The sequence below is a fragment of the Saccostrea cucullata genome, unplaced genomic scaffold (assembly GCF_032062105.1).
Source record: "Saccostrea cucullata isolate Sc308-1 unplaced genomic scaffold, CSIRO_AGI_Scuc_v1 ctg11373, whole genome shotgun sequence".
In the NCBI taxonomy this organism is placed as follows: domain Eukaryota; kingdom Metazoa; phylum Mollusca; class Bivalvia; order Ostreida; family Ostreidae; genus Saccostrea; species Saccostrea cuccullata.
In genome coordinates this window covers 16,227-36,471 of record NW_026932464.1, presented here as the reverse complement: position 1 = coordinate 36,471, position 20,245 = coordinate 16,227, and the positions used below count along the sequence as shown (strand labels likewise).

The following is a 20,245-nucleotide window of genomic DNA, read 5'->3' as shown; positions in this document are numbered from 1 at the left end:
ATGACGTATTGTCAATTAACAATGGTTATTTTCATTCTTTATGACCGTACGATATATGCCGGTGGGCTTGAGATAATTAAAGATATCACAGAGTCTGATACATCTGTTTCATATTTGGGTATTTTACTTGAAAAAGACATTAATGGTAATCTTACAACCAAGCTCGATGATAAACGCGAATACTTTAACTTTTCAATCGCCAACATCCCTTGTTTATGTTGCAATATATATACCTTCATCACCTGCATACGGAGTTTATATTTTTCAGTTGAATCGATACGCAAGAGCATGCTCTTTGTATGTACAATTTCTACAAAGAGGTAAGTTATTGACAAGTTGATGAACCAAGAATTTCAGCAGTCTCATTAAAGATCACCATTTCGTAAGTTCTATGGTTGAAACAATTACCTTGTCTGCAAATACAATTTATTATTGAGTCAAATGCATATGCTGTCTGACGTTTTTCATACTAATCGATAGTCCATTATTTACACACTGAATTGACGATGGATTATATCCCGATCATGACGAGGAGCACACGGCAGATTTGACCGGTCGGCAGGGGATGCTCACTCCTTCATGGTACCTGAAGCCACCTTTGATGTGTCGGAGGACCGTGTTTGCTCTGCTCCAATTTTGTATTGTTTTATGGACTTTTGATCATGAAAACTGTTCGCTAACTCCATATTTCATCATATTTTTTTTTTATGTTTTGTCATGTCCTTAAAACGTGATATCTAAAATACATTTTAGCTTGGCTTAAAAGTTTTTGATTGAGCGTTTTGAATTAAAATTAAATCAGGAAAATTATGTTTAGGAAAATTTCTCCTGTCGATTCCTTTATTTATTCTAAAATGCAGTGTGATACTAATGCACGAAATAGAATAAAAGTTAACTTTTAGTTGCTTAGGATAAAAATATACATTTTTTTTCCTTTTTGAAAAATATTCCTTGTATAATCACATTTTCTGTGTTAAGTTTTGAATTTCTTTTATGATCCCATCCATGTCTCACTGGGCATACTTGAATCAACACTGAATTATAAATGCTGTCACATAAATGTCACAGTAAAACGCAGTCAAATTAAACTCACCTATAACAATATCTGATATAGATAAGTGTGACTTGATAAACTCTACACTATTTCAATATTTGTAACCACTGAGCGAACAACGCATGAATTTGCTGCGAAATTGCAGTTCTTGCAGTTCTTTCATTCAGACCCTTCCCCTATTTTGAATAATTTTTCCTGGTCTAGACATAATTTATTTGAAAAATACTTGCTAATTTTCATCATCCAATCACGCTTTGTCGCAAATTTGTTTGCATTTATCCAAGATGAGCTGAAATTTTGGTAAATATGTGTGAGTTTGTTTGTTTGTATGTTGTTAACGTCCCTCTCTCTAGACTTTTTACTCACGCCACCTTTTGCCGTTGGAGAGCTAGAGATTTTTGTCCAAAACTCGGCATTTAGGGCCATTGAGCATTGAAGGATCTTTTTCGTGCCTGTTCCTACTGCGACACGTGACCTTGGTTTATACGGACTCAAGTGAAGGACTGTCTCCGCGTCCCACAGTGAGATCTGTATGTGAGTCTACTTTGATAAGTTATATAGACAGCCTATGCATTTTGCCCGTTTAAATAATATTTGACAGAGTTGCACATTTACGATTTTTTTAAATTTTTGAGTGGAGCAATATAAAAATTCCCGGTAGAGGACGGGTATTGCTTATGTTGTACTCTCAAAATGCTTCTTTTTTCAAGGCATTCAATTTCTTCGCTACAAATTAACAATTAAGAATAATAATCAAACACTTTTATTTAAATTTAAGGTTGTTGGATATTGATATTTCTAAGGTATGTATGCGTTCTGCTTTTGTACTGGTTAGTTCTTAAAGTAAAATGACTAGATTCATTGCAAACTTAAGTAGTCATATAAGTTATGTATGAGAAGGCCTAACGGTGCTATTCTTCTTCATTTGTGCCATATCTGTAAGATGGATACTAGGTTTTCTTCATGTCTGTCTGGCTGCCCCTGTCTTCTTGTCAAACTACCTCATTTGGTTCTGCACATTTTGTTTACATGCATTAATATATGAGCACTTTTTTGGTATATGAGTACACTTGGATGATTGGGTTACATATTAAGTGTGAAAATCGATCCGCTTTTGATGAGTTTTGACGAAATTATTGTGAGTTATTTTCGATTTTTACGATAAACCAAGCAACCTTTGCTGGTATGAGACAGGTGCTGGTTATGTTATACTCTGTGAATGCATCTTATATTATTCGATGATAAATTGTAATTTCAGATCCTTCATATTACACTCTTAAGTCCATGAAATACCAGCTTACACTACTAATTAAGGATTTTCCACGTGATGTAATTTAGTTTGATTTCATCATATTACATGTGTTTGATGGATGAAAGGTCACAAGTTTGAATCATATGAATATTCCGCTGTACAAGAATAGTTACAATCGGCAAGCAGAACACGTGGCGGGGCATTATCTTGCAGCAGGATTAATAAGTCATCCCAGCTTCCAGTGTATAAAGAGGGCGAGGAATTCAGTCAGTTACCGATTTTTAGTGGTGTTTCCATTGACGACCTCAAAATAAGTGCTTCCCCAAACAAGCAGTATTGTTCTCAAAAAATTATAACACAATGTTTGACCATTTTCAAATAATTCAGTTAATAATGACATAAGCGAGTTTGGATATTGGTATATTTGAGAATTATGGTTTTGGTTAAAAAAAAGAATTAATTTATATATCAGGTGCATACGCACTAGAGTTTAACATTGAAGTAAAATGGTATTCTAAAATCAGTATATATAGTAAAAAGTCAGTCTTAGGGCAGAGATTGCGGGATGTATTTTGTTTGGGGAAGCACTTATTTTGAGGTTATCGAATAATTAATACTAAATAATTGTATTTCATGTAAAAACAAGATGTGTTTGTGAAACACTGATACCCCCGTATGGCAACATAGCAAAGATTAAACTTTTCTTAAATGCAAATTTAATGGTACCAAATGTAGGGTATTCTCACTGGAAAACAATTGTGAAATTTGAAAGTAGGCCAGTGTTAAAGTTTTTTTCAATCAGTGCAAAATCTCCAAGGTCAAGGTCAAAGGGTCAAGGTAATTGATATCCAATGAAAGATCTTGCCACATAGAATACTTATGTAGAGTATGGAAGCTTTAGCCCTAACCGTTCAGAAGTTATGGCCAATGTTAAAAATTTTTTTGAAGTAGGTCAAACTCTAAGGTCAAGGTCAAAGGGTCAAATTTCTTGTTAGCAAATGAAAGGTCTTGTCACAAGAATGAAATATGTAAAGTATGAGCGCACTAGCCTTAACCCTTTAAAGTTTATGGTCAAGGTTTGCTTTTTTAAAGTAGGTCAAATCAAAGGTCAAGGTGAAATGGTAAAAGTGCTTGGTATCCAATGAAGGGTCTTCTCACAAGGATTACATATATAAAGTATGAAAGCCCTATATCTTACCGTTCAAAAGTTATGGCCAAGGTTAAAGTTTTTTCACAAGTATAGAAATCTACAAGGTCAAGGTCAAAGGGACAAGGTTGTTGGTATCCAATGAAAGGTTTTTTAACAAACATTACATATGTGAAGTATAAATGTCCTGGTATCTACTGTTCAAAAGATATGGCCAAAGTAAAAGTTTAAAATTTTCATGTAAAAGTGGGTCAAACTCCAAGGTCAAAAGGTCAAATTTGGTGGTACCCAAAGAAAGGTCTTGTCACATGGAATACACATATGAAATATGAAAGTCATAGCTCAACTAAATCAAAAGTTATGGGCAAGGTTAAAGTTTTTGCGGACAAACAGAGAGACAGAGAGACAGAGAGACGGACGGACACGACAAAAACTATATACCCCCGAAACTTCGTTTACGGGGGCATAAAAATTCTATTCTATTCAAGACTTAATCTTCTCAAATGTTGATGTTAGGTTACATCACATAATGGCAATGAGATTTCAAATGTTCTTAGATACATTTTATTCTTTATGATTATCATTCATGCTATCATTTAACTTAAAAAAAGATATAAAGGAAACAATCGGATTTGGAATCTGAGTTCTTAGCTCTTAAATAACAATTACGTACAATTTACGACAGCTTAACTTTAGGCTATCTAAATGCTTATTGATCGTTGAAGAATTACAGAAACACTGATTACAGGTTGATTGGGCAAATTTACTTTTACTGTTGCAGATCTTTCCAAAACAGTAATTTAAAACCAAGTACCCTTGCCTTAGCATAGAATATCCTCAAGTGTAATTATATATTAGTATACTTATTTTCTTGTAGAGTACAGGGGCGTACGTATATCTCTTATTTGTAACGTCTACATTGTGATCGAATCAGTCGAATGGATATAACATGAAAAATTACTGCGTTTTCTTTTTTAAACGCTAAGTTGTATCATTATATATTCAGCTAGGTAAGGATAATCAAAGAACACAATCGTTTATAAAATTCAAGTTAGATAACAATTACAGAAAGAAATGATATCACAGAATCGTACATTCACATAAGAATTTTGCTTTTTTGTCCCGTTGAATATGACTAAATAATTTAATTTTGTTTGTATTCTAGCCCGTCATTGGTTGATTTCCAAAAAGGAACGCATATTATTCTGTATAATCTGGTTTAATATGGGGACACACCCCTTGACAAGCAGCTGAATCATCTGTATCCATGCAATCCCCTCATTTCCATTCTAACTGGAAGGGAGGGGGAGGGAAGGATGTGCAACTCAGTGCAATACTACTATCATGAATATGGGATGGTGTGAAGGTGTTTATATATTTATAATGCGGGATTCATGGAAAAGTCCAGATTTAATAAATGTACCTTTTACTTCAAACAGTAGCTCGATCGTACCTCATGTAAACAAACATCATGGCTGCTAGGTCTATGTATCAGTTATTACCTCCCCTCGCTTCCCATCACTTCCGTTACTACGGTTGTTTTATTAAGCGGCAAATTTGAACTCATAAAAAGCAACAGAATTTTACACCCACAGTTGTTTAATTATTTTAAAATTAAATTATAAGAAATGACTCTAATTCTTGGCCAAATAATTCGAGTGTAAGCTGGTTTGGGATAATTTGGCCAAGAAATAGAGTCATTCCTTAAATAACTCTATTATTTGCATTTGAATTCAAAGAGAGTTGGAGACTTTTTGTAAAAGTTTGCTCTTACTTGAGGCTTTTATAGGATAGTATTCATAAATGTAAGAGTTAGTCTTTACTTAATTTTCTTAATTTAAAAGAAGGAAAGGGGTAATTTAAAACTATTCCGCAAACTATATTAATTTTTTTATGTTTTTATTTTCTCACAGTCTTTTTTTTTTGGTCATGAGATTTGTAGGAAGTCTATGATAAGCGTCCTTTTTCTAAGTCTTTTTAGGAAATCCATCTTCTATCTTAACTTGAAAATGTTTGGTGTTTTATTACACAAATATTCATCTTCATATGGGTAATCTGTAGCAAATAATTGCATAGTGATACGAAAGAAGAATGTGAGTCGTGTAATGTTCAAAACATATATTGCATATCACCAGTGAAACCAACAATGTAATTTAATTAAAATGCTATCATTATCTTCTTGTCAATCTAGAGAATTTAGTGAAATGCATTCATTTATATTTACGTACCTTTTAGAAGATCTGCTTGATAAAGAAGAAGCCTCAATATAAAATATATAATTGAGAATGGAATTCTTATCATTTCTTCAAAAAAAAAAGAAAAAAAGAAATATAATGATGATTTCTTTATTTCTTCGACAATATCATTTTAGCGTAACCTAGTGAAATCACCTTTAGATCTGTCGATTTTCTCAGTAGGTATTTAAGCTTGAAACATATTCAAAGAGATTTAGAAACTTTTTAATAAATTTTCTCCCGGAGTTAAGATTGAGACTTTTTTGTAGGCAATTAAAAAAAACAGTTAGAGATATGCACTTCTCATCTCCTGAAAAAATAAAACATTTACAAGTTTGTTATTTTTAACCCAAAAAAATGAAATAAAATAAAAAGAGACAATATTTAAGCTTAAAAAGCTACTAAGCAATACAAAATTGGAGCAGAGCAAACACGGACCTCCAAACAGTCGGAGGAGTAATCAGGTGCCATAGAGGGGTGAGCATCCCATGCCGACTGGAAAATATCTTTATTTGTTTTGTTTTCATTTATAAAAGATTTCTGAGTAGCTTTTATAGATGGACAAATAATTGTCCTTCTAGACAGCTTACTCATATCTGAAATTTCTAAGGATCTGTGTTTATGCCATATTTACAGATTAACATTCTATGTAATCTTTTTAAAGCTCGATCAATGTTCGTTATCATCCCATTTTCATTATATATAGGCGTATAAAGAAATACAGTATAAATGGAAATTTTAGCGAAACACAAATTTAGCGATTTGTGCTTAAACCTGGAATTTTTTTAACGATAAGTAATTTTAACGATTTTAAAATGCTCTCATAAGAACCTAATACAAATAAAACGCTATTAATTTTTAGTGATATTCAATTTTAGCGATCTCATAACCCTCGCTAGTAATGCTAAAATTAAATCCTCGGTAAAAATTCTGCTTGTACGGTAAGTATGGAATCCGGATAGGGCCACGCAGTTCACTATCGCATCATCTCACCATCGAGGTTTGAGTCGATGGTGCGATGACGCGATAGTGCGATGACGATGAAGCGATGGTGCGATGACGATGAAGCGATGACGCGATAGCGCGATGACGATAATGCGATGGTGCGATAATGCGATGACGATGATGCGATGGCGCGATGAAGCGATAATGCGATGACGCGATGGCATGGCGATGTTGCGATGGCGCGATAGTGATGATGCGATGCTATATCGTGTCTATCGCACCATCGCAGCATCGCTATCGTGCCATCGCATTATCGCTTCATCGTACCATTGCATCATCGCCATCGCATTATCGCACCATCGCATCATCGTCATCGCGCTATCGCGTCATCGCTTCATCGTTATCGCACCATCGCTTCATCGTCATCGCACTATCGCGTCATCGTACCATCGACTCAAATCTCGATGGTGCGATGATGCGATAGTGAACTGCGTGGCCCTATCCGGATTCCATAGGTACTTGAAAATATCATAGTGATTCACCTGTAAATGATACAGTATTAACTTTGATCAGGAGATGTACAATTCAGCATCTAAATACACTGTAACACCTCAGACCCGTTTATTAAAAGAAGTGCTTTACCAATAAAACCGCTTTAGATGGCGAATAAACCTGCAGGGAGTTGGTAATATTTCTCAAAGTTTGATTACGTAATTCGAACATTATTACAAGGGATAACTGTCATGCGAAGATTCGTCATACAAACCAGTTAAATGTTTCTTCATTGCAATATCAATAACCCACATTGCAAGGAAAATAAGCTTTAAAACCAATTTGACAGATAGAACATGCTGATTTTATTAAGCTGAAATATTTCTCTAATGTTGCATATTATATCTTTGATTCCTAATCAGAATACGAATTATGCGAAAAAAACGTAGGTATCTATGTACAATTTATCTAAGTAAACAGATTAAGAGTTTTATGTTTTGCTTTTTTGCAACTCTGATAGAATTGCCGCAGATCTGATGACTAAAGTACATGTGCCAATGAAAAAAATAGTCATATTGTACTCTGATGTCTCAGAGTACTTTTAAAAAATTTTTTTAAAGAAAAATATTCCCTATTTGACTATACTTTAATAGAGAGATAGAGAAAATGAAATATCAAGCTTACGTTACATTAAAGAAAGAAAATTATAACATGAAAAACTATTTGGCCTCTATACAGTATATCACATTTTCAGTTATTTAGAATTTTTAACTCAAACTCTTCATTTAACGTATAAACTAAAGAACTTTAAAATATGACATCAAAACTTTACCGAAATCAATAACTCCTAAATGGACGCATTTTAAAGACTTTATACAATCATTCAACACAAAAGATTAAGGCATTTTCACATCAAAGACATTTTTTTTTAAAGTGGAGCTCTTTACTTTATTTTCTTGTTATTAATATTGTTAAATTGAAAATTTATTTTCCCTCTGGATGTAGTCTTAGGAAACTACGTCTTCTGTTCGAATCCCAGTTTATAACTAATTGTTTTCCTTTATTGACCGACTGTCTCTATATTCCTATGAAAACTTATTCATAAACTTTTACATGAGAAAAAGAAACGTTTACCCTATCTTTTAACTCGACACTCAGAATTATAAATGAAAAATAGTTTATCGATTCAATTGTCGACTAGATATATCCAGAAAACCTTAAATGACAGAAACAACATTCTCTGCATCTCTTTCATATTTAGATGCTTTGTTGTCTATATACGATAAGAGCTAACTAACATCTGAATGATATGACAAACGAGAGATTTTCAACTTATCTTCATTATATTCTGCTATCACCTGCAGTTGTTGTTCAGTCTGCCAAATTATTCGCAACCCAAGAGCATACACTGCGTAGGATCAGTTTATAACCCAAAGGTAGGCTACTCACAAATAAATTTATGTTACAGGGATTTCAACAACCTTGTTCCGACTGGCTATTTCGTTTATTCTTTTGCTACATGTATAATGACATTGTTAGCAAATGTAACCTATAGTTTGGTCGATGTTGGCTGATGTGTATTAAAAAATTGTTAAGGCTTTGTGTTTTTACTTTATTCGAAAGCAGAATGTTATGTATTCTCGATCAATACAGAGAGCTAGCGACAGGTGTGACTGGTCAACGGAGGATGCTTACTTCTCCTGCGAACCAGATCCCACCACTGGCATTTCCTGGGGTTCATGTTTACGCACTTTGTACAGATTTGTTTTCTTTGTTGTAACAGTATTTTAGTGAGACTATACTGACAGCTTTTCTTCATTAGTATGATAGGATGGATATTTAAATGTTGTACTAGTATTTAATGGTTGCATGGCAAAGTTCGAATCATTTCTGATTCTGTTTTCAGTATTTTAAAATTGAACAGAGAATTAAATATGTTACATTCATTTATCAAAACATTGCATGTCCTAGCTTAAGCTGACAAAACCTGTTCAACATTTACAGTTATAAGGCTTATTTTTACAAGTACCGTTTATAAGAAGATTGATTGATTTCTTCATGTGATATCAAACTTTTTTCTCTTAGTAAATTCAGTTTCAAGAAAATTAATTCTAAAAAATTACATGTCAATGTTAAATACTTTTGATATTCCCCACAACCAAAGTAAATTAGAAACGCCATACCTAAATTGGATTTCAAACTTACACCACCAAATCCTTACAAGTTAAGAATAAATGGCTGTATCTAGCAACTGTTCTAACAACCCTTCTCCTTTTCTCTTTGGTTCTCACAAATAAATTAACAGCAGCGACTATACGTTAGTTAAGGGTTAATTAAATGCTATTATTAAATCCTTCTGAGTTCTTCATTTGAATGATTATCATTGCATGTTGACACGGAACCTCGGTTTTTAAGGTCTTTTGCGAAAGATCTGTTACTTTCAATTCCAATGCACCGCGCTTTGGGAAAAGACCAACCACAACGTATGTGAAATGTCTTCATTTATATATTATGTCGGAGCGCTAGAAATTTGAATTGAATCAGGACAACTCGATCACTTAATAGGCAATAGGATAAGAAGAGAAAATGATTTGATGAACTTAAAGTGATTTTTATACAAAAGACAGTTTGATACTATTTCTTTCATACACATGTCATATTGTTGAGAACATGTAATTCAAAATGTGTATACTCTCAATGTTCTACTTTTGAAGAGAAGCTATGCTTTCATCCTAATTTTGGAAAATATATATATATATGAAGGTTTTGGGAAAAAATCATTCATGAGCTTTAACAATTGAAGAAGTTAAAAAATATATCCTTATCATTTGGAAAAAAAATAATCAGAATTTTAAATTTATTTTTTTATTTGATTTTCGTTCGTCACTCTTTATTTAACGAATCATTTGTGGATGATATGGATAATACATAAATCGGACAAGTGTCTTCAGAGATTGAAACAATTACATTATTTTGCTGCTTGAAGAAGTGTTTAAACATATGGAGATAACGAGCAGTATTCAAGATCAAAAGTCCATAAAACAATACAAATTAGGAACAGAGCAATTAAACACGGACTTCCAAAACATCAGAGGTGGCATCAGGTGCTATGGAGGAGTGAGCATCCCCCTGCCGACAGGTCACATCCGCCGTATGCTTCTTGTCATGATCGGGAAATTAATAGAGACAAACTCCAGAAAAGTTAACTTTATAACTAAATAATAAAACATAAAATAAACTTAATCATGAAAATTCTTTATTGGTATATTAAAAGTAACTGATAAAATGCGCTTGCTTGACATTTTGGAAATTATGAATGGCAAATGAATTTTAAGGAATTTACAATGAATCATGTTGATATTTTGCAAATGAGAAAAGAATTTCAGTTCTGTTGAACATTAAATGGATTATAATAAAACATATAAATAAAACAATTGCTGAAAAGTTCATAAATATATGGACTCTCTTTTTGGTATATTAAAAGTAACTGATAAATGCGCTTGCTTGACATTTTGGAAATTATGAATGGCAACTGAATAAGGAATTTACAATGAATCATGTTGATGTTTTACAAATGAACAATACAGGTACCAGAGTAAAGAATTTTCCTAAATTACATGTATCTGAATAATATCTTCTGTTGAACAGGTTAAATGGATTAAGCATTGTCATTTGTATCTTGTAAAATTTTGTGTCAAAATATCCATAAGATTTAATACCGGAATTCTTTTTTGGTGTAACTTTCTATATAAACGGATGTACAGAACAATTGCTGAAAAGTTCTGCTTTTAAAATATGCCTGGCACATTATATATGGTGCTTTTAAAATTAGAAAAATTTAAATGCTCTCTACCAATATTAAGTATTTTCAAATTATCTGATATTTGGAAACTCCGAATTTTTTTATGCCATACTAAACTTAAACAATTCTGATAATTAATTTTGGCATTTAAAATATAGGGAAAATAATGTCTTTGTTATATCAATTAAAACTGTAAAACCTTAAAACAAATTATATACGAAGCATCATAACTTTAATTGTTTGTTTTTTTCTGAAGTTTCTTAATTTAAATATTGTATTATTTTTAAAAAATGACTGCAATTTTATAGAATGACAATGTGTTTTCACCATCAAATATCAGTTAATGCGATTCCTTATGAAAAAATTTGATGTGTTTATCTGTGAATTCTTGGATCTGAATCCGAGAGAGCTTTAAATTTAAAATGAGTGCACTTAAAACGTTAATGCTAAAATATTGCAGTGAAGAAATAAAAACTGTATACGTCTCATTTTCCAAAAAAAAATTCCAATGTTAATATATAAAACACACACCAAAACTATAGATTATTAACCAATCAAAATTTTCTGGCTTCAAATAGAAATGCACACACTTCTTATCGGAAACTTTGTGTGCCTCAAATATTGGTTAATGGAGGCTGAAATTACACTCCATGGAGACCTTTTGAAAAATATATATGTTAAACATGAAAAGAAATGTATGAATGTCTGTAGAGAGACTGCTGTTGAAGTGTAATTTTCATTATTTTCCATTTTAACCAATCAAAATCTTAAAAGATATCGCTTTGTGTGCAAAAGTCTGATATATATGTGTTTTGAAGGTAATTTTCATTACTTGTTTCGATATTTGTGTTGTTGGATTAACCTCAATGCATATAAATGTACTGAGAATCATTATTTTGTTACATTCCTCATCTCACTGTCTGTCGAAAGCAATTTGGTCGTTATAACAAACTTAATATAACAGTAACAGCATAATTGTGACGTACTCTTAGACTTTACAGTCTCTACCTTCATAAATTGCTTTATTATCGAATTCTGGCAAAACAGTTAGAGCGCAGAATGGCCCTAAATCAAATAAAAACTTCAAAGGTATTGTTGCAGTCAAAGTCGCACTGATACCGTGATATAATCAGTGTGTTTATTTGTCGTAATAAAAAACTATCATAAAGAAAACATACTTGCGACTACATGGCAGCAAATTATAAATATAATTATGGGCGAAAAAACTTAACACGAGATCCACAAACTATAATAAATATCTAAAGTCCCTCCCTCCTCGTTTGGTCTGACACTGAAATGCAACTGTGATATCGGAGAGTAATTGCTTTCAAACATTCAATTACACATGATTGCTGGATGCAATCTTGCCTTTCGGAACACACCGGAAGACGTTTGTGTGTAGATTGTTCAGACAATGTGACGCCGTCCACTTATTTCCTTGGAAATATCTTATTTTCTTTCCTCCATTTAAAAAAGTATGCAAAATGGCCTCATGTGTGAGTAGTTTTTTCATCTATTTTCTGACAAAACTAAAAAACAGGAATTGTTAATGACACGAAGTATTTATATCATTTTATGACATTATGTCTTATTTCTAGTCGTTAAATCGTATAATAATTAATAAAATATCTTCTTAAAAGAGACAAGTTAATTTAAGTAATTGCATGAATTCCATTTGTTTACTTGAACAACAAAAAACAAGATAAGGGATCAGCATTGAATGACTTTGGCTAAAGGAACTGAAATAATTATAAATAATTTTGACATTTCCCCACAAAAAGAAACCATAGAAACTAAAATAAAACCATTTCAAAACTCTGGATTTTAGCTATACGATAGCAGGCTTTATTTGGCTGGTTAAGAACTTGATGTAAAAGACTATTTAATTCAAACATTAGCAAATCTCTGCAACTCTTTCATTCAAAGTTTGTTTGAGTAAGTATTTTTAGTGAGGCGTTAAACAATATTAAAGCCATCAATCATTCTTTGAATATTTATTATACCCATTTTCATTGTATATTGAACAAATATGATAAAAAGATGATAGAATTCATTCACTAAAATGAATATATTAAATACATCAATAAAACATTCAAAAAGAATTGATGACATATATGAGATAACAAACAGTATTCAAACTAAAAAGTCATTTAAACAATAAAAACTTGGAGCAGAGCAAGCACGAACTTCTCAAACATTAGAGGTGGGATCAGGTGCCATGGAGTAGTGAGCATCCCCTGTTGACTGGTCACAACCGCCGTGTGCTCCTTGTCACGATCGCGAAATAACGGAAATACCCGTCAACAATTCTGGTGTTTTATAAACGGCCTAAAAATTAGTTTGAAAAACGTCATTCAGCATTTGGCTTATAATGATAAATTTGCTGACAAGTTCATGGTATCGACCATAGAATTAAACAACAATGCTGATATTCTTGTTTTACCAACTTGTTTGTTAATGATTCACTTCATTTTAGAAATTGTTCATACGGAGAGCATGTTCTTGCGTATTGAATCAACTGAGAGATATATAGCACGTATACGGATTATGAAGGTATATTGTTGCATACGTAATGGAAGTTGACAAATGAAGAGTTAAAGCCATTGCGTTTATCTTGGTTGTTAAAAGCTTGTTTGTTAGATTGCCATTTACGTCTTTTTCAAGTTAAATATCAAAATATGAAAGAGAGTGTCAGATTCTGTGGTATCTTTTATTTCAATCTCACCGAGATATTAAAGAATTAATTTTTTTATCTGAATGTTTCTTCATTATTTAGTATTGATGTGTGTCTGCATCATTTTTGGTATAATATTTTCCAATTTCTTAGTGCAGCCAGAGGTCTCAAAAAATTTGGAATAAAAGCACAGAACATTGCTTCTGTATTTAGTTTAAAAGACGATTAATATTTTTAAAAAAAATTATATTTAAATATATAAGAATACAAAATGAAAATCATTCTTCATAAAAGTGCTATATACGCCGTATGAAGAAAAAGTTTCTACAGCGCCGTGACAAGCCATGTTGAAAACATAATTGATGTCTATATATGTTTAAAATAACTTTTAAAATAAACAAAAAAAACGCCTTTTGATCGCAGTCTAACTTTAAGAACGCATTGAATTCCTTTACTTTTTGTGTTAATCGCAAAATAAGCTTCGATTTATTACTACAAGTATTTTGAGGTCCATGTAATGTCAAATATAAATGAAATACTAACTGTTAACGCAAATCGTAGACTGCGTTCCACAGAGACCTCACGGAGATGTCGCGGAGTCCCTTCGCACTGCGTTTCTGCAATCGCGTTTTTTCTATGCTTCCAGTGATCTTTTTCGTCTTGTGAATTTTTCGACTGCGATTACACGGCGATAGCACATGTTGAATAAACCAATGGGATCATTGCGCTCCCATATATAATTTTTAAAAGAACATATTTGATCACAATGCGCTTTACAACGCACGTTGTTACGCACTTTGTCAATAATTTTTTCAAATTGCAAGAGCAAAGGGATCATATTTAATCACTTTGAAAAAATAATTCCAACGTATTTGTTGCACCATATTAACGCACTTTGAAAAAATGGAAGAGAAAACATTATTGCAAATCTTGTTCTGATAACTTTCGATGAAATTTTGTACGTGAAACTTTTCAGTGTGTTTATTTTTTTTTTGACATTCTTTCCCTAAATTCAAAGAAAATCTAACAACACATCTGAACCGAAGATAAAAAAAATTTAATCATTATAACGAGTTAATAATTTAGTTATAAATTATTTAAATCATTTTTTATAACGAGTTAATTCTTGGCATGATTATAACGTCTTTTCATCTCGTTAACTTGAATATTTAAACAAAAATGTTTTACATTTATTACGAATATAATTATCTCGTTATAACGATTTATCCGGATGCTCGTTATAACGAGTTTTTCTCTTTGGAACGAAATTTTTAAATGTTATTTTGTCTTGTTTACCTGGTGATAACGATTAATTATCTCGTTATAACGAGTTACATATCTCGTTATTACGATTTAATTAACTCGTTATAACGAAAGCGTCTCGTTATAACAAGTTAGTTATCTCCTATCAATGATTATAGTTATAGCGAGATAAAACGCATTGTGAAACGTATTAATGAACGCAGCCAGCGCAGTGAAATTTAGTAGAAATATAGGAATTAAAAATGGCTGTAAATGCCATTGATGTTTAATAATTATCAGCGAACTTAACTTTAAAATTTATAAAAAGATCTCCGTTTTATTTGCAGTAGAACGTTTAAATAATATTAATCTTGAACTATCTTCGCTGTCAATAATCACAATTTGATATTATGAAAATTTTACAGAAACATTGTGACACATTTATACGTGAACGTCTCCAAGGACACATTTTAAAAAAATATACAAATGAACTTGTGTGAACGCAGCTTGGTGTGACAATTAAGAATACAAAATGAAAATCATTCTTCATAAAAGTGCTATATACATGTTTTGGAAAAAGTTTCATAATCAATGACTAAGTGAGCCATGTTAATACATGATAATGATGTCTATATATGTTTAAAATAACATATATTATATACACTTGCAGTGTGATCTTTTATTTTGAGATAACTGTTTTGAAATAGGGGGATATGAATTCCTTTACTTTTTGTGTTAATCTGCGAAATAACTTCATTTACAACATACAAGTATTTTGAGTTCCATGTAATGTCAAATATAAATGAAATACTAACTGTTAAGAAAATCAAATCATATCGTTTGTACATAAACGGATCTACAATCACAGGCGTACACAACCCATGCAAAAGCAATTAAAAACTAGTTTGCTGTTTTTCAATAAAAGCTTTTTCGAATTACACACTAGTTATAAACTTTAGATAAGCCAATGGGATTTTATATGCATATGCATATATAACTTTTAAATATATCATATTTGATAAAGGGCAGAGATGTTATAACGCACTTTGAAAAATTAACTTTGAATAATTTTAATTAAATTGCGTTATAACGAGATAAAATTTATAACTTTGAAAAAATAAGTTGTTATAACGAGATAGTGCTCGTTATAACGAGATATTAACGCACTTTGAAAAATAACTCGTTATAACGAGAACAACATTATAACAGATAATCTTGTTATAACGATAACTCTTATAACGATGATGAGGTAATTATCTCGTTATAAGTGAGCGATTTTGATTTTTCCACTCTTTGAAAATTCTTTCCCTCTTGAATGTTTTACTGTACTTATTTTTTTTCCAATCTGCATGCATTTTATGTAAACTAAAATTTATTTACTGAAATTTATTATACAAGTTATGCAAATACGTACATATATTTGGGTGTAGCATAGGCATCGGTACCAGGAAGGGGGGAGGGGGGGGCTTAGGTACATATATGTTTTGCAAAGATTAGCATTATAAAGGCATTGAAAATTTGGGCTTACCTTAGGGGGTCCTCTTTCAATTTGCTACCGACGGCTATGTACAATACATGTATAAGAAAAAAAGTTGGGCTGAGAGACCTTCAACTCGTCTTCTCTTTGTTCTCAATGAGGTTAAATGAGTACATGTAAATTAAGAGTTTTTCAAAAGATATGACTGTTACGAACTGATTTTCTTAATTACTAAAATATAAGTATAGAATTTTTTGTTTTATACATATTTTTTTTTCAAACTGCGTTAAATGTCCCCATGGTAAAAATGTTTATGTACATTCTTAACGCACTTTGAAAAATTTTTGATTTGGGACACATTCAACGCACTTTGAAAAAAATTTTCAAATGCGTTTAATGTGTCCCAAATTTAATGCACTTTGAAAAAAAAATTTCAAAGTGCGTTGATTTTGTCCCAATTTTAACACACTTTGAAAAAAATTTTCAAAGTGCATAATTTTTTCAAAGTGAGTTGCCACACAGCATACTGTTTACATGTTTTGAAACATTACAGGTTGTCAAAAATATATATATATATATATATATATATATATATAAAAGAAATAATTAATAAAAATTAAATTGTGAGATGTTCACATTCTTTTCCTGTTTATTGGAGAGTTTAAAAAACATAAATATTGACTCTAAAATAATAAATGGGGGATTTTCGTACTAGAGTTTGTTTAAATTTTCTAACACTTTTGCATTACCAGTTCTTAAAAATTTTAAGTCAATGTATCGTCACAAAAACGAAAAAAGGACGTATTTCTGCCTATCCGTTGACAAATTATTATAAAGATTAAATTTTTAAAACTTCATAAAGAACATATGCACAACCGTCTTCATTATTTTCTTTTCATAAATAAAACCAGGATGTTTTTTTCAAAACCTATCGATTCTTTACAAATCATACCAAAGGACTAATTCTATTTTGAAATTATTGATAGTTTTCATATGATTGGCATAAAATTTAAAAAACAACATGAACGTTATGTATACAATCACAAAGTTTATCTCCGTTTTTTTTTTTTCGTATAAATATAAAAATAACTGATCAACATTCTTTTTTAAATTAGTAAAATCTATGACTTTCGAAAAAGAAATAGAATTTTAATGGAAGAAAACTGCCATTTTATGAGTGTACAATAATCACAAATTTTTGATCGGTAGAGGATGCTCACTCCTCCATGGCACCTAATTCCATCTCTGATGTTTAAGAGGTTCGTGTATGCATGCTCTGTTTCAAAATTTGTATTGTTTAGAGGATTCTTAAGCTTAAATAGTGTTCATTGTCTCCATATAATTCATTATACTAACTCCAGTAATTTTAAAAGTTTCTATCCGCAATGACCAACTACCTATTTAACAAAGAACTAGATTGTACTTGAAGCAATTCGAATATAAATTTGAGAAAAAAAGTGTAGTTATTTAAATGTATGAGCAAAAGCGCCAGGGAAGTATATTGCTACCCTTTTTAAAAAGTTGATAAGATTCTCTGTGTGCAGATATTACAAGAATTTCTTTTTAAAAGTCTTCTAACTTTTTATTGCAAGATCCAACCTCCTTCAGAAAAGCAGCGAACCACTTTGGATTGTGTGAGGGTGGGGGTTTGTATGTCAGTGTGTTCTGTTTCATTATCGTTTTCAAAATCATTAATCAGTTAAGTTAATGTTGCTTCAAAAGTATTCCAGTAGAGCTACTTTAAAAAATGTCCTTTTTACCCTCCGAATTATTGATGTATAAATTAATATATTCACTGTTATACAGATAATCTAGCCAAATGGCTGTCTATCAAATCTTCTAAATTTTCTTCTAGTTTAACATTGTTAAGGATGTTTCTGAACTGAAATAAAATACAATGGTAAACTATTTTATGCTCAGCATCTAAAATCTCACTTCCAAAAAGAATCACCAGCAGGAAACATCAAGACGAAATATATTATTTTTAGTAAATAGGTACACGATCTATAATACACAACATGTATTATAATAAAGTTACTTCTGGTAGGCATATCAATATCACAGCAGTTGATCTTTTCTGATTCCAGATGAAGCATATTCTTGATGCCAGTTTTTAGAACCTCTCTTCAATCTGGTAAGAGTATTTAAATTCTAAATGTTCAATATTTTGGTCTTACTTAGTTAAATTTCGTATTGTATTATGTTATCGTTTATGTAGAAATCATTTTCATTTTTAAGCTAGGTAATAAAATTTCTAGTATTTTAAAATAAATACAATTTCAGTACATCTTCGAGTCTAAATTTTATTGTAATGATGTAAAATTCCTAAACTAAAGATGTTCGACATATTTTCTCGACAATAACGTACCTGGATAAGTTTTTTAAGGAAACCATTAAAAGAAAGATATCTACTCTGTATTTTTTCTGCAATGATAAGGCAAGCTTTCTTTTTCTTTTTTAAAATTATCAGAGAATTGAATCATATAATACGGGATACTATACATGCATTATGGCATGCTATTTACTTTTTTCTCAAAATATACCACATTCCCCTTTCTCTCTTTTTCTCCCTTACCTTATCTCACAAAATATTCAGAATATCAATTAGGAAGCGAAAATGAATGTAAAATATCTCCAACAGAACAAGAAGTATCAAAAGAAAAGCTGGAGATGCACAATAAAAAGACCATAATGCATTTATTGTTTGCCCTAGACTGATTAAGTTAGTCATATAGACGATCACAAATTACACATGTATTTTGGCTTGGTATGAAGCACATTCCTATGAGGCCCCAGTAGAAGAAAGACGTGTGGCTCAAATTCACTTAATTAGACATATATCTGACAGCAGATGACATAGTTTTGTAAATGACTTTCGTCAAAATTCTTCCGGTCCCGTGCTTTGCATGGGCATTTTATTGGCAATCATTTTGACAAACTACAGTGAAATCACCGGATGGGTCGTAGTGAGTTCAAATATTATTCCTGTGTTTTATGTGAGATTGTTTCATGTCGATCTGAGAAAGGTGCAGGTTTGTTACAAAACAAATTCCTCCTTATGTATGATAAGACGTGAAAACTATATTCGTGGCATAGTACCACTTTCCAATTTTTTTTCTCAATAATGTACGACTTATTTAACGAGGTTGCTTATTGATATTAAAAATCTTAAAAGTTTTTTTGTCAAGTATACTTTTAGTTTCTACACACATTGTTTAATTAAAAATCAAATTTAAAAAAAATGGGGGGTGGGGGCTCAAAATGCTTATTTTTTCGCTGCAATACATTTAATATGACCTTTTTTGCACTGAAATTTGTGTCTAAATAAAAAATTACACCTTCAATATTTTTATCCAAATAAAGAACAAAATAAATTATAAGTCTATTTTAAAAAAAGACACTTTAAAATTGTGACTAAAAAAGTTTCAAATTTCTTTGCATATTCAATTATTTTACCTTTCTGCACTCACAAAACGTGATTTTTTTTGGATTGAAAATTAAATAAGCAAGAAAATTATTTTTAAGTCTTAAACTTTTCCTGAGTCAAAGTTGTCTTAAATATTCAGAAAAGAACATCAAAAGTGGGGGTATATGATGTAAATTTTTAGATCTTATCAAAAAGGTGTCATTTTATGTTAGATTTAACTCAATTTTTTTTCTGGCCTTTCAGGATATATTTACTATATTTGTCGTAATTCGTTGAAAGAATTCATAAGAAATGATTTAATAGATATTTCAGAACCAGCATAACACATTTTACTACAAAAACAGTTTTGTGTGCAACCAGCATAGAAAAATAGGAATCTAAAATTAACAGTACTATATATAGTTCAAAAGGGAAAATCTGATCATTTTCTTTTAAAAAAAACCTTCCGCCACAAAAATATAGTTCCTGGTTAAATTCTACTTGAATGGAATTTAATCGT

At 31.3% G+C, this 20,245-nt stretch overlaps 1 protein-coding gene across 2 annotated transcripts in view; it reads left to right on the top strand.

The window, feature by feature from the left end:
- Window positions 1–20,245, top strand: part of LOC134235174 (sex peptide receptor-like) — a 33,686-nt gene that overhangs the window by 2,730 nt on the left and 10,711 nt on the right. Inside the window, exon 2 of one of the 2 annotated variants that reach the window (XM_062717275.1) lies at window positions 18,407–18,453. The exons of the other annotated variant lie outside the window; for it this stretch is intronic. The gene's annotated coding sequence lies outside the window, so the exon portion shown is untranslated. The remainder of the gene's footprint in view (window positions 1–18,406; window positions 18,454–20,245) is intronic. 2 annotated transcript variants of the gene reach the window in all.